This window comes from Monodon monoceros, unplaced genomic scaffold (assembly GCF_005190385.1).
Source record: "Monodon monoceros isolate NGI ecotype Baffin Bay Population unplaced genomic scaffold, NGI_Narwhal_1 Super_Scaffold_18, whole genome shotgun sequence".
Taxonomy (NCBI): domain Eukaryota; kingdom Metazoa; phylum Chordata; class Mammalia; order Artiodactyla; family Monodontidae; genus Monodon; species Monodon monoceros.
The window spans coordinates 173,776,765-173,787,421 of record NW_021703774.1 but is presented as its reverse complement, the minus strand read 5'-3'; the positions used below and the strand labels follow the sequence as shown (position 1 = coordinate 173,787,421).

General features: G+C 53.9%; 1 protein-coding gene across 5 annotated transcripts in view; it reads left to right on the top strand.

Moving 5' to 3' along the window:
* Positions 1-7,066: 7,066 nt before the first annotated feature.
* The window catches only part of PIK3CD (phosphatidylinositol-4,5-bisphosphate 3-kinase catalytic subunit delta), a 49,966-nt gene continuing 46,375 nt past the window's right edge, over positions 7,067-10,657 (top strand). For 3 of the 5 annotated variants that reach the window (XM_029230195.1, XM_029230194.1, XM_029230188.1), the window contains exon 1: positions 7,067-7,167. The gene's annotated coding sequence lies outside the window, so the exon portion shown is untranslated. The remainder of the gene's footprint in view (positions 7,168-10,657) is intronic. The other 2 variants (XM_029230192.1, XM_029230190.1) reach the window with 2 other exon arrangements.

Here is a 10,657-nt window from a genome sequence, read left to right as displayed (position 1 = left end):
TAAAGCGTGTACAGGGATGTCGTCGGGGGAGAGCAAGGCCCAGCTCCATCCAGCACTGCCTCTTCTGCACCCTATTTGCAAAGTGTTGTCTGTCTCCAGACCACTTTCATTGAAACATGTCTTTTTAGTCTCGCAAGCTCTCTGAAGTTGGCATGACAACTTTTTATTATCATTTTACAGAGGAGGAGACAGACTGGACGATGTGGGAGCAGGGCTGGGTCTCAGGGCTCCCAGAAGAGAAGGTTCCAGAATACCCATCCCCCAGCCCCATCAGACCCCACGGGCTGAGTCTCCAGGGCCAGAGAATAAAGGCCTTGCCTCTGAACCTTCTGCGCTGCACCCCCTCCCATTCTGTGACTCCGGCTAACCGCCTAAATCATTGTACTCCAGGCTTTTAACACGATGCCCTTGCTTTCTGCACATCCTTCCTGGCCCCAAGGCATTCAGCCTGGTCCTTCCCCGCATCCCCCCAGCATCATTCTAATATTTTTTCTTTAAATAAAAATTCACAAATTTATTTATTTTTTGGCCGCGGCACGTGGCATGTGGGATCTCAGTTCCCCGACCAGGGATCAAACCCACGCCCCATGCATTGGAAGCATGGAGCCTTAACCACTGGACCTCCAGGGAAGTCCCATAAATAAATTTTAAATTTTAGAATAGTTTCAGATTTACAGAGAAGTTGCAAAGATAGCATAAGGAGTTCTCATATATTCCACACCTAGTTTCTCCATTGCTAACATCTTACATTGCGATGGTACTTTTGTCACAAGTACATGACTATTAACTAAAGTTCATACGTCATCCAGATTACCTTAGTTTTTACCTAATGTCCCTTTTCTGTTCCGAGATCCCACCCAGAACATCACATGACATTTCGTTGTCATGTCACCTTAGGCTGCTCTTGGCTGCAACAGTTTCTCAGATTTTCCTCCTCTTTGATAATCTTGACAGTTATGAGGAGGGCTGGTCAGGTATTTTTGTAGACCGTTCCCTCATTTGGGTTTGCGTGGTGGTTTGGGTTTTTTTTTTTTTTTTTTCTCATGACTAGACTAGTGTTTATGGGCTCTTGTGGGGAAGACCACAGAGCAAAGTGTCATTCTCATCACATCACATCAAGGGTGCCTGCTGTCAACATACTTACCACTGATGATGGGAACCTTGATCACCTGGCTGTGGCGGTGGCTGCCAGGCGTCTCCACTGGGAGGTCCACCTTTGTCCCTCCTTCCCTTGTGTCCTCTTTGGAAGAAGTCACAAGCCTACACTGAAGGGGTGCTGAGTTCAGCTCCTCCTACGTGAGGGCAGGTGAAGCCTCTTCCCAAATTAGCTGGTGCTCTTCTGTACAGGAGATTAGTCTCCCTTGCTTATTTATTTAGTCAATCATTTACTTATATCAGTCCGGACTCACAGATATTTATTTTATACCTTGGGCTCCTTTTTTTTTTCATTCACTTTAAAAATAATTTATTGAATTCAATATAATGACAACTGTTCTGATAGTAAAGATAAATAAAAAATGATCCCTGCCTTCAAAGAATTTAAATTCTCAATCTTTCCTGCTTATTATGATTTAAATACTATCAGTTGTTTTGTTTTTGCGGTACGCGGGCCTCTCACTGTTGTGGCCTCGCCCGCCGCGGAGCACAGGCTCCGGACGCGCAGGCTCAGCGGCCATGGCTCACGGGCCCAGCCGCTCCGCGGCATGTAGGATCTTTCCGGACCGGGGCACGAACCCGCGTCCCCTGCATCGGCAGGCGGACCCTCAACCACTGCGCCACCAGGGAAGCCCTAAATACTATTAGTTTTAAATTTAATTTCCTAATTTCTCTTCCCAGATTTATTTTGTAGAAGTATTCATTTGTTTCTTAGAAGTTTACAGCTGTAGTGTTAATAATATGGGAGACGTGAATTAATCTTTTAAGGTGGCAACACTCCAGGCAAACGGCTGTAGCGCTGAAGGAGAGTTACACTCTCCTGAGGGCTGTAGTCTCATGGCTGATTATTAACACCCCATAATATGTCCATAGGGAAAGAGCTGGGTACAGATTTTATACCTTGGGTTCTAATCCAATAATGCCTTATTTTGTTGCTCAATCTGTCCCCTCACTGGCCGTTAGAAGCCTGTTCAGTTCACTGCCGTGTCCCTAACCCCATCACTGTGGCGTTTCGTTTTGTTTTTGCTGTGTTCTTCTCTTTCTGACACTGTAAGATGCTCCAGGCTCATCTTGTCTATTTCCTGTGTCCTCATCAAAGAATCAGCCATTTCTCCAAGGAGTCCTGGTCTTTTTATTGAGCAGAGTGGAATTAGAGACCCAGATCTGGGTGCTGGCTGTGTGCTCGTTGCTTCTTGGGGGTTACTGTTTCTAGAACTTTAGGGTTGGCAGAGCAAGGAAGTACATACGTGTATATTGTAGACTTTTTAACATGTAAATCACAGCCCGCCCTTCTCTAGCTCAGCTTGGAACCCTCCCCCTGCTTCTCATCACCCTTTCAGCCAAATCCCAAATATCCCACTGCCCCTCCCCAGATCCTTCCCTTTGCTGTTTGCACCTACTTCACCTCCAGCCTCTCTGGCCTCCTTCCTGGTCCTCCAACGTGCTCAGCACCTTTGCACTGGCCTGTTCCCTCTGCCGGGGATGCCCTTCCCTCCAGCAGGGCCTTCCCTCCCCTCATTCAGATCCTCGCTCTGCTGGAAGGTCCTGACCTCCAGTGTCCCCTCCCCCACCCCTCTCCCCTCCTAACCTGCTGAATATTTCTTTGCAGCACTTAGTACTCCATGACACTGTATCCTATTTTCATTCTTCATAGTTTCTCTTCTCACTGGAGTGTAAGCCCCAGGAGCGCAGGTCTTTGGCTCGTACAGTGCTATATCCCAAAGCCCGGAACTTGCCAAATGAATCAGTGTTGCAAAACCTGGGTCAACCCCAGTGTATGGAGGTGCGGGGGCTGGATCCAGCCTTATGACCCCAAACCCCGCTACTCCCCCCCTCCCCTTTCCACATTTACCCTACACCCTAGACTAGGAAGAGCTTTAGAGGATTTGTTTAAAGCCAGCTGCTGTTTCTGGAGCATTGACTGTGCTAGAGGCAGGATCATCCACTCAGGGAACCCTCCCCAGCGCAGGCTCAGGAGGTGCTGAAGTGACTACCCCAGGGTTGCATGGCTGGGATTTGAACCCAGGCAGCCTGGGTTTTGAGTGTGAGCGTTTTGGGGGGTTTTTTTGGGTTTTTTTGTTTGTTTTTTTGCGGTACGCGGGCCTCTCACTGCTGTGGCCTCTCCCGCTGCGGAGCACAGGCTCCGGACGCACAGGTCCAGCAGCCATGGCCCACGGGCCCAGCCGCTCCGCGGCATGCGGGATCCTCGCGGACCGGGGCACGAACCCGTGTCCCCTGCATCAGCAGGTGGACTCTCAACCACTGCGCCACCAGGGAAGCCCTGGGTTTTTTTTTTAAGATTTAATTTTTTATTTATTTTTGGCTGTGTTGGGTATTCGTCGCTGCGCGCACGCTTTCTCTAGTTGCGGCGAGCGGGGGCTACTCTTCGTTGCGGCACGCGGGCTTCTCATTGCGGTGGCTTATCTTGTTGTGGAGCTCGGGCTTTAGGCGCGTGGGCTTCAGTAGTTGTGGCGCACGGGCTTATTTGCTCCGCGGCATGTGGGATCTTCCTGGACCAGCGCTCGAACCCGTGTCCCCTGAATTGGCAGGCGGACTCTCAACCACTGCGCCACCAGGGAAACCCCCAAGTGTGCGTGTTTTACAAAAAGGATAACTCAATTTCTGTTTGGAGCTCTCATCCAGGTGGGCCCAGAAGCTCAGTCCCCATCAGTTCAGCCCTGGCCCCACAGGAGCCAGGTTCATCTGGGCCACCTCTGACTTGTCTGGGTCTTCCTGGGCCCTTCGATCCAGCTCTGACCTGAGGTGAATGAAGTGCGAGGGCACAAACCATCCACCCCTGGGTCATTCCCCACATGACAGGCACAGCCTGGAGCCCCAGCTTCTCTTCCTCAGGTATCCCCCCCCGCCATCTCTCTGCACTCGCTGGAGCCTGTGTCCTCAAAAGTCAGACTTTCCAGGAATCAAGCCTGACCTTGGCCGAGTTCTCCACCCATCTGCACTGCCCTTCCATTGCCACCACCATTATGTTGTTGTCCCCAGAAGGCAGCAGCTTTCTTGTTGTGCTGACAGGGACCTGCAGTGAGGATGCATTTTACATCTTGACTTAATGGTCACCCACACGTACCTATAAATGGGACAAAAAGCCTCAGGGAGGGATACCACCCTTACTACGTGGAATACAATCTGGTATTGTTTATTCTGTTGCATTTTTATAAATTTGACCTGCTGAGTGGATTTCCAGTACACTAATGTGTTAATACATCACAACCTGCTGTCACTGCTATTGAAAAATATTGTCCTAGAGCAGAAACACCCCATCCCACAAAGCACAAAGATGATGTTCTGGAATAACCCAATAACTACCATTTTCTGGGGGTTCACTCTGTGTCAGGTATCCTTAGGAGCACTTTACATGTATTAACTCATTTAATCCTAACAACAATTCTAAACGTTGAAATCCATTATCAGCATCCTTGTTTTTCAGATGAGGAAATGGAGGCACAGAGAGCTTAAGCCACTCACCTGAGGTCACACAGCTCCACAGTGGCCGTGCCAGGCACTTTGGCTGCAGGGAAGGTGCTCTTAATTGTGAATCTTCACCACACTTTCCTTGGCCAAGGCAAATGGGCAAGGGTTTGAGCTGGATAATTTTTGCCCTGCCTGGAAGGAAAGGCCCCTCGGCAAAGTGGGCTTCGTGCCAGGATGGGGCATGGAGGCAGGTGTCTGGAGCCCGTTGTGGAGGGGCTGAGGAAGTGAGCTCCTCACTTGTCCCCCTGCAGCCGGGTGCTCATCTTGGCTCCGGCTGCACTGAGTTAACCCTGCTGCGGGCATGTGTGGGTGGCGGCGGTGAAAGCACTCAAGGTCGAACAGAGCAGAGATGCTTACTGCATCCGTGAGAAGCTGTGGAGGCTGGCTTGGCTTTCGGAGGGGGAACTTCTGCAGGACAAGGTGGCAGGCCCAGAAGGAAACTGGTCTGGAGGGCTCTGTGTGCTCCTCTGAGAGGCCCGCGGGGTGCCTCCTGTCCATCCGAGCCGCTCTCCACCGACCAGCTGCCCCCTTAATACCCAAGATCTCTTTTCCCTTCCATAAAATGGGGCCAAAGTCTTTCCCAGTCAGGAGGTCACGGGAGTAACACGTGTTGACTTCCCTACAGCCCAAGTGCCACTTTTCTTCTAGGACTGCTATAAATTCTCCACCTTGGCGGGCCCATTTCACTTACAATGCAAAAGGAACTTGAAGGAGCTTCCTCCAAAACACACATGACAACAGTTAAAAATAAAGTGAGAAAGAGAGATCAGAAATTGTAGAGAGAAAGGCAGAAGTCTACTGGGAACTTGAGGGGCCATATTGACCGTACTTGATGCCACAGTCAGCTTGACTTTCCTGGTACCCCAGGCAAAAGAGGGGAATAAGTCTTACGGTTTGGTCTCTAAAAGGAAGTGCATTGGGGTTTCAGGAAAGTGAAACTTCTTGGACTGGGGCATAAGCAGTGTGGCATGGGCAAAGAATCGAGGATCTGGAAGCAGTTAGACACAGGCTGTGTGGCCCCTCAAAAGGATTCAACCTTCCTGAGCCTCAGTTTCCGTATCTTTCAAGTGGGGATGCTAAGATTTCTCTTGGGAGGCTATTGTCGAGATCAGAGATAACAGCGTGTGAAGCACATCTGAGCACTTGGCAGGTCTCCCGTCTTGCATATTACAAAGCATGATCTGACTGGCGGTCAGCAAATACGTATTCAACGAAGAGCTCCTTTGGATGATGCAAAAGCGTTCCTGATCTGACTGTTGCTTACAACCAGCTCTGAAAACCAGCAAGCAGTGTTTAAATTACAACCAGGCAAAAGCAGGGCTAGGACAGATGTTTGGAAACATCCAAACCTGCCATCAGATTTTCTCTTTGAAATGTCCATTTCTCTTCCAGCTTTTGACAGTATCGCCCTGGAGTGGTCCTGACCTGGGGTAGGAGTGAGGCTGTGAGCCTCAGATGTTCTGTTGGGAAGGATGTACCCTCCTGGGGACAGACCCAACATTCTCTGCCAAAGAGACCCACGGTCCCTCCTGGTTCCTCCACAGGTATCATCCAGTTGAGAGATCAGAGCCTGCATCCTAGATCTTAGAAAACTGGGACCACTTAGTAACCCACTCATCTTACCCAAATTCTCTCCCCTTTCCTGTCTAGACACAGAACCGCCTGCTCCTTCCGTTGCTGGAGCCAGCACTGAGCCCGAGACGGTCCTGAGAGGCCTGGGAATCTCTTGGATAGAATGAGCCCCTCCCCAAGCCTCAGTGTCTTCATCTGTCCAAGGGAACCAAACAGGCGCTTTACCTCGCAGGCTGGGTTGGGGAGGGTCCTTTAAGTCATTTGATTAAGCTATTGACTGGTTCATCCCCCATCACATCCTAGAAGGATCTGAAGCCACTACTGTAATCTGGGGCGGGGCGCGGCGGGGGTGGGGGGATGGGGCGCTGGCCCTCAACCCCCATGCTCTCTACCCATCAAAGCCTGGAGGCCACCGTTTCCCTCCAGGGCTGAGCGGAGTGGGACTTTGAGCTCCAAGCTCCGCCCCACTTACCCTCCCTCCTGCCCAGTTCCCTGCACTTGGCTTTGGGGTCGCTCCTGGCTGCCTCCCGCTTTTCTCCGGCCACTGTTGAAATTCTTTAGTGTGTGAATGTGGAAGGCGTGGGGCTCTTAGGACCTTTATTTGGTTGTTTTCTTTTATATATAAATACATATAAACTTGTTTTGAAGAAGGTCAAGGTGCAGCTTCCAGAGGCCCTGGAATGATGCCCCTCCAACCGCAGACGGGGTGGGGACTTGGGGGGCGGGAGGGGAGGGCGCAGCGGCAGAAGAAGCTGCAGGAGGACCTGTTGTTTTTCCTGTTGCAAGTAAAAAGGAAACAAAGTGGGAAGTGGAGTATGCGGGCTGTCAGCAGGCGGGGCGCCCCTACCGCGCCCCGCCTCCCTCCCTCGAGGCTCACTCGCGCCCAGCGCCGTCGCTCCCAGCGGCAGCTGGCCCGAGCCGCCCCAGCCCCTGCCAGCCGCGCCGGGACCGGTAAGCGCTCGCCTCAGGCTGCGTCTGGGAGGTGGGGGAGAGGACCGGGGCCGGGGACTTCGGGGGACCTCGGGGAGCCGCGGGACCGGCTTGCGGACTTCTCCCGGCGCGTACAGCCCGTGCGCCCCGGCTCTGTGCGCCCGCCCGCGTCCAGCGAGCCCGGGACCTGGGCCAAGGCTGTGCGCGGGGTCGGAGCCGCCCCCTGAGCGTCCGCCGAGAGGGGTGCGCACAGCTCCCCTGCGCCTGGACTGCTTGCCCCGCGGAGCGGGACGGGGGAGCTCCCGGGCCCGGCGGCGGCGTACGGGCTGCGCTTCCAGCGGCTTTGCGGCCTCGCGTGCACCCGCCGAGGCGCGGGGAGACGGACAGCGCTCAGCCGCGTGCGCCCTGTCCCGGGCGCTGGCGAGCGGCACCCCAGGGCGTCCCGGCCGCGCCGCGGGGTGCAGGCTACTCTCCTTAACGGCGGTGCCGCCCCCCTGCTCCCGTCGAGCGGTGGGGAGAGGGGTGCGCACACGTCCCCGGCGCCCTGGCCCGGCGCGCCCTCCCCAGCTCTGGTGAGCGGGGCCCTGGGCTGGAGAGCGGCCGGCGAGGACGTTGCCGGGCGCGTGGGCGCGCGGCCGGTCCCTCTCCGGCCCACCCCGGCCGGGCTCCGGCCGCGGGCGCCGCTCACCGCGTGTTTACTGCAGCCGCGCGGTGGAGATCGGCCCCCGGATCTGCGGCTGGGCCCGGGTTACGGCGGCAAAACCGCCTTCAGCTTTGCATTTCCGGACTCTTTTTTTCTTTCTTCTTTTAAATACTCTTACCCGTAATTCAGCCTGAATGAGGCTGCTGCTTCTTTTTTTTTTTTTTTAAATCGAGTTTCCTGGTTTTATTTAGGCTTCGTCTTCTGCACCCCTTTCTTTGAGATCGAGGAGAGGGGAACAGGGAGAACTTTCTTGGGGACCAGGATGGGGGACACTGCTTTGCCGTCTGCGCCCTGCCTTGGTGGGGAGATGGAGGTCCAGGGGGCCAGGAGAGGACTGATAGGAGGCCCCGAAAAGTGCGCTCCCGGAGGGGAAGCGGGTGGGGATGGGATTTCCGGGGTCGGAGTGGAGTGGGGGGCATCCTGGGGCGGCCCACGTACCAGGTTCTCGCACAGCACCCTTGGGATCCCCCCAGTTTGCAGATGGAGCGCTCTGGCGCCCTCGGATGATTGAGCAGCTTTCACTTCGTTCAGGTGTCCCCTGGAAGGAGGGACCTGCGGGGTCTCGAACCCCACCGTACCATCAAGTGGGGCTTCTTCCCCCGGGCTCCTGCAGAGCCCCAGTGGCCGCCACCCTCAGAAATGTCCTGCACGGTCACGCGTGTGTGCGGGGCGGTTGTGCCTTGGGGCCGGGAGCGGGTTCCTTCCCCAGGAATCTCGGAGGGAAAGGTTCACTGCTCCAAAGGGACTTTGAAACCGAGGACTGATCCCACTGAGCACTTCCCGAAGGGGTGCACACCGCTGGAGTGACTGACAGTGCCTTGGTGTTCTTGTCAAGTGAATGGTACCACAGGGGACTCTTCCCCTCCAAAGAAGTGACTGTTTTTACAGATGGTTTTCGGTTAACCATAGGAGCTGAATGATGTCTCCATTTTCACCGGAGGAAACGAAGGCTCAGAAAAGTTAAATAACTTCCCGATCCACACGTTTACAATTGGCTGATCCAGAATCCCGGTTCCTTCAGATGCCAGAGCGTTTAATCATCTGACCGTGTGGCTGCTTGCAGATGAAGGAGAAGTTTGCTAGCAGTTCTTTTGTTGTGGGGACGGGGGACTCGGGGTGTCCTTTCAGAGCCACCTGGATACTCTCCTGTAAACCCTTCTACCGTTACCCACCCGGTTTGATTGATGTGACAAGTGGGGACGAAGATTCTTCTGATTTAGCAGGCCGTCACCAAACACAAGGAGACAGAACAGAGCTTTCTCTGCTCTCTCTAGAGCAGAAATTGCCAACCCTTTAGCCTTTCCATGCCCTGCTGTGGCTTGATTTCCTGACTGAGATTCTGTCCACCCTGGCTCATGAGGGCACTGCCTGGCGCATGCGGAGGTTGGTTCTCTTTCGGTGCTTTCACCAAAGTAATGGAAGACACCCTGGAGTGTGGGGATTGGGTGGGAGGATGGGGTGTGCTCTCAAAACCTAGCTGTTAGTTGCCAGCTCTAAAGACAGCCAAGCTTACCTCCTTCTGAGCTCCACTCCCCTCACCTTCTCCACCCATGTTCGGAAACGACGCTGGCCACTCTGCGAATATAGCTGTTTCTGGAATTAGGGCAACTGCCCCAGAGGCCCTCCCGGCCATGCTGATGCCCCTTTCCAGCAGGATAAGCTGCATTTCTGCAGCCTTGGTCCATGCCCGGGGAGGGTACCTAAAGCATACCTTTGCACGATGCTGCGGGCTCCATCCTTTCTCTTGCTTTATTACGTTTTGCAAGTGTTTACCGTGATCCCCGGTGGGCGGTGAGGGGGGCGGGCCAAGGGGCTGTGCTAACAACACGGCAGGCAGGCAGGGCGGGTACCAGCCCCAGGGGGACCTTACGCGGCACAGACAATCCGCAAATAGAGACCAGCTTCAGACCCGGTTAGACTTTGTGCCTGGTCGAGGGAAATAGTGGTGGGGGGGGGGTGAATGGGGGGATGTGAGGGGTTAGTTCCTGCTTCACCTTGTTTTTCTTCAATTGCACAGTTAAAGGGAGAAGTGAATGTGCAACTTATGAAGCAATTCCCCTTTGGCTGGCTTATTTTTCAAAACCATTTTTGTTTACAGAGCAGTTTCCTCCCTCCAGCTGCTTCTGTGGGTCTGACAGTGGGGCTTGGGGCCCCATCAAATGTTTCCTTATCGTAGGACCTCAGAAGAGCTCTTTCAGTCACTCTCCAGGGGACCAACACGTTTTCCCAGCCAAGCTGTCGGAGGGGCAGGTCCGGAGGGCCGTGCTCTGGGCGGGTCAGGGAGTGTCAGTGCCCTGCTGTCTGGTAGTGAGACGCGTGTGGTCATTAACCACGAGCCAAGGATGGCTGGAGCCTGACTGGTTTGAGAGGGAGGAAAACATTCTCCCCAACATCCTCGTCTTGGTGCCACTGCCAGTGTTTCATAAATGACAAAGGTTGCAAAACTCCTCTTTCCTTACAGTGAATGCTAAAACTGAATTTTCTATTTGGTTGGTGGAAATCCCCTGCAATCATATCAGAAATGCTGCCAATTTCAAGATGAAAAAAAAAAAAATTTGAAAGCCCAGGAACCTCCCTCCTCACTCTCTCCTTGCAGACAAACACTGACTTTCTTTGGGTCATTCCAAAATATGGCCCACTCTCCCCTCCCTTGGGGTCGGCCCGGTCCCTGGGGCCTGAGGCTGGTGTTACACCAGCTTGGTGTGCGGGAGAACCCTCCACTCCTGCCGCAGAAGTGGTGACCTCACCCATTCAGGGAAGGCTCTCTGAGCTTCTCCTAGAAATGGGTGCTTTCCAAGCCCACCTACT